Raw genomic sequence first — 5000 nt, 5'->3', positions numbered from 1 at the left:
CTTGCAATCCCAGAGGGGGGGAAGCCCCTCAAAAAGTTCATGTGTTCGATCTATCTTTGTATAAGGTCATGTAATAGCCCAATTTTTGAATTTCCATTTTTTTGGCGGGGGACTGGTTGACATAGAGTACTGTTTTTGGTATGTTTTTTCTTTTTTTTTTTTCTTTTTTCAAATTAAAAAATTTATATTTTTTGATTAAGGCCAAAATTTAAAAATCGGGCTATTACATGGCCTCAGGGCTACGAGGCTCTAGCAGAAGCAACAAACAGCATTTGAATCACATGAAAATTACAAGTGTCATAATGTACCAAAGGTAATGTAAACAAAGAACGGAGATACTGCATATTATATTTTGGCGGCTTGCCAAAGTTTGTTATTTCTGTTATTTTTCTCAAAATCTAATGATGTTTTATATATATATATATATATATATATATATATATATATATATATATATATATATATATAAATAAAAGCTTTTTTAGTGTACTATGCGATGCAATGTTTACCAAGTCAATAGGGACACTTTCATATAAAGGTATGTTTGTTGTATATAAAAGTAGGTATTTTTTCTGAAAGGTTTAATAAATACATTGAACCATAGAAACAAGTTTAAACCAGATAGAACCCTTAAAAAAAAAAAAAAAAAAAAAAAAAAAAAATAAAAAAATATATATATATATATATATATATATATATATATATATATATATATATATATATATATATATATATATATATATATATTTATATGTATATATATATATATTTTCTTTTTTTTTACACTTTGATTTTGAAGAAATGGAGAACTATGGATGGCAATATCAGTACAAAATATCCTAGTTATAAAATCCTAGCTTGAATACAACATGTTGGTTCAATTATGAGAAATTTTTATAAGCTTATGAATTTAACCCATTTACGACAGGTGTCCTGCATATGAGGCTCCGGGAAAAATAAACATTGCCAGGCGGCACTCCGGTGTGATGCTGGATCCGTCGTGGTCAGTAAGCCAGTTTTGAAGCTGCCCGGAAACTATTTTTTACGGCTTCAAAATATATCAGCGCTTGTGGGTTAATACATGGAATTCGAGAACTTATTGAAGTAGTTGAATTGTTCTCATGCTCCACAAAAGGGTGGGGGGGATGGTCACTGGGTGTTTATGATTGTCGAGGAGGATCATATGTATGTAAACACATGCACGCAAAGTTTTAAAATATTAATCCTGCTCATTTAGTAAGCCTACATTGGCTTTTATATCTAAAGGAATAAAATATATTAGTTATCCCTCTCAAACCGTTTTCTTCAATAATTGTCAATAGTGACAGATTGCAATGAGAAATGAGTGTAGAGTTGTTGATTAGCCATTTGCACCCATTATCTTTACAAAGAAGTGCACAAAATCATACAGACACCTAAGATCTATGGTAACGTCTAAACATAATGTTTTTTATCTGAAATGGATGCCATAGCTTCATCATCTTCAGTATGAAATAAACGGTATCTCGCTTATATCCCTGAAGTTCAAAAATCTGACTTTTAGGTACCCTTCGTATTGAAAGTCTAATGGAAATATTTTAATCCTTACTTATATAGCTATTTTCAAACATTAGTGCTTCGTACTCGGTATACATACAGATCACTTTGTAGGCTACAACTTATCAGGGAGTCTTGATGGAAACATATTTCATGTAAAAGGACACAAAACTTACTTTTTTTTTCTTTTTTTTTTTGACATATTTCACAAAATATTTTGTCATAAATCACTGTGATATAATTTTTTTCTGATAATGGTATAAAAGTGTTCTTTGCACATTCACAAAAATATCTATGCGTAGTGTCGTAATCAAATACAGTATGCACGTTTGCAACAAGCAAAAGTCCACATAGGTGTACCTGGGTGCTAATTAGCGACGTACCTGCCCAGGTGTTTAGTGGGTCTCGCATTCGCTGTCCGGGAACTAGCCATAGCAGGGCTTTTATACTCGTTTAGTAGTTTCCACATCCATGTACCTATACTATACGCTAGCTAGCTCAATTTGTTTATTATTTCGGGTGTCTCATATATGGGACACCTGTCTCTAATGGGTTAAGGGGACCGTCCCTGAGAGAGGGGGGGGAAGGGGGTTAAATTGAGTTAGTGTATAGTATAGGTACATGGATGAGGAAACTACCAAACGAGTATTAAGCGCCTGCTACGGCTCGTTGTCTTGCAGCCGGCGCGCGAGTCCCTCAGCACCCGGAGAGGTACGTCACTAATGAGCGCCCAGGTACACCTATGTGGACTTTTGCTTGCGGCAATCGTGCATAAGGCATTTAATTATGACATTGCGCATAGATATGAGTTCGTGAATGTTCAAGGAACACTTTTATACCAATATCAGGAAAAAATTATATCACCATGATTTATGATGAAATATTTTGTGAAATATATCTAAAAAAAATGTAAGTTTTGTGTCCTTTTACACATGAAATATGCTTTGATCGAGACTCCCTGGTAATATGTTTTAGTTTACGAGGAAATATATATGTATATCACATACGAAGCACTAATGTTTAAAAATAGCCTTATAAGGAAGGATTGAAATATTTCCGTTGCATTTTGCTCAACGGTCGGTACATCACAGCAGGGGGCAATTTGAATTGATTTGATATTGGTAGTTACCGTTGTAAAGACCAATTCAATACAAATGTTACCTAAATGTCAGATTTTTAAACTTCGGATGTATAAGCGAGATACAGATTATTTCATGTTGAAGATGATAGTACTCAGTAATACCTGCTCTGAAATAAAAACTATATGGAATTTTGAGCTCGGTTGTATGCGTAGTCTTAATCTGGCGTTCAAAAAGCTATCGCATCCGTTTCGTGCGTTCCCGATAAAAATGAATATGTTTAGACGTTACCGTAAGTCTTAGGCACCTAGGCATCTGCATGATTTTATGCACTTCTTAGTAAAGATTATGGGTGCAATTGGTTAATCATAAATTATACACTTGTTCTCCTTTGCAATCTGTTAATATTGACAATTATCGAAGAAAATGGTATTAGAAGGATAACTAATATATTTTATTATTTAGATATGAAAGTCGATGTAGGCCTACTAAATGATGATGATTAATCTTTTTAACTTTATGTGCGTGCGTTCACGTATATATGATCCTCCTCGAAAATTATAAACATCCAGTGACCATCTCTCTCTCTCTCTCTCTCTCTCTCTCTCTCTCTCTCTCTCTCTCTCTATCTCTCTATCTCTATCTCTATCTCTATCTCTATCTCTATCTCTATCTCTATCTCTATCTCTATCTCTATCTCTTTTTCTCCCCCCCCCCCCCCCCCCACCCATGAGGCATGGGAAATATTCAACGACTTTCGTAAGTTCTCGAATTCAATGTACTAAATTCATATACTTTTAAAATTCTCAAAATTGAACCACCATGTTGTATTCATGCCAGGACTTTATAATTAGAATGATTTTGAACTAATGTTGCCATCCATATAATATCATTAGATTCAGAGAAAAATAACAGAGATAACGAACTCTGGCAAGGGGCCAAATACAGAACGCCGTAGCTCCGTCATTTTTTTATGAATCTTCGGTACATCCCAACTCACGTAATTTTCATGCGGTTCAAATGCAGTTTGTTGCTTTCACTAGCGCCTCGGCGTCCCAAGGCCATGTAAAAGGCCGATTTTTGAATTTTTGCCTTAATGAAAAAATATTATTATTTTTATGCTGAAAAAAAAAAAAAAAAGTTCTCTATGTCAAGCTGTCCCCCGCCAAAAGAAAAAAAGGAAATTCAAAATTCGGCCTTTTACATGGCTATTGGCTAGAGTTGATCTAACACAAGTATTTTTTGGGGAATATTCAGTAAAGAACTGTGATAGTTGGGATGTACCGAAGACATACCAAAAAAAACAGCTGTTTTTTTTCGACTTTTTGGGGGGTGCTCCCCCCAATGGGGGAGCAAAGTTAAAATTTATATATATAACGGAGCACAATTCTTTACTCTATATCATGCAAAAAGAATCAATCAGTTATCTCTAACCGATAGTTTTTTATGATGTAAAGAGTAGGGAAAGGTGGCCATTTTCCGAGACGCCCTGAGAGAGGGGGGGGGGGAAGGGGGTTAAATTGAGATAGTTAGTGTATAATATAGGTACATGGATGAGGAAACTACCAAATGAGTATTAAGCGCCTGCTATGGCTCGTTGTCTTGCAGCCGCCGCGCGAGTCCCTCAGCACCCGGAGAGGTACGTCGCTAATGAGCGTCCAGGTACACTTATGTGGACTTTTGCTTGCGGCAATCGTGCATAAGGCATTTAATTATCCAACTATCAGAGCTCTTTACAGAATAGTCCCCTAAAAATACTAGTGTTAGATCAACTATAGCCTATAGCCATGTAAAAGGCCGAATTTTGAATTTCCTTTTTTTTTTTTTTGGCGGGGGACAGCTTGACATAAAAAATACTTTTTTATTTCTTTTTCAGCATTAAAATATTATTATTTTTTGATAAAGGCAAAAATTCAAAAATCGGCCTTTTACATGGCCATGGGACGCCGAGGCTCTAGTGAAAGCAACAAACTGCATTTGGATCACATGATAATTATGTGAGTTGGGATGTACCGAAGATTCATAAAAAAATGACGGAGCTACGGCGTTTTGTATTTGGCACCTTGCCAAAGTTTGTTATCTCTGTTATTTTTCTCTGAATCTAAGGATATCTATCAAAAAAATGCTTGTTTAGTAAACTGACAATTCTCTGACAACTAATCTAAACCAGATAAAAACCTTAAAAAAAAAAGAAAAAAAAAAATTATTTTCCATTTTATTTTTATTATTTTTTTTTATTTTGAAGAAATGGGGAACTGTGGATGGCAACATTAGTACAAAATCATTCAAATTATAAAGTCCTGGCATGAATACAACATGGTGGTTCAATTTTGAGAATTTCAAAAGCATATGAATTTATTACATTGAATTCGAGAACTTACGAAA

The 5000-nt window shown here is 34.6% G+C and overlaps 1 protein-coding gene across 1 annotated transcript in view; it reads left to right on the top strand.

Annotated features, from left to right (window-relative positions):
- Nucleotides 1-5000, top strand: part of LOC138863953 (nucleoprotein TPR-like) — a 28385-nt gene that overhangs the window by 12562 nt on the left and 10823 nt on the right. The window lies entirely within an intron of this gene.

Source organism: Penaeus vannamei, chromosome 14, assembly GCF_042767895.1.
Source record: "Penaeus vannamei isolate JL-2024 chromosome 14, ASM4276789v1, whole genome shotgun sequence".
In the NCBI taxonomy this organism is placed as follows: Eukaryota; Metazoa; Arthropoda; class Malacostraca; order Decapoda; family Penaeidae; genus Penaeus; species Penaeus vannamei.
This window is presented reverse-complemented; position numbering and strand designations above follow the sequence as displayed.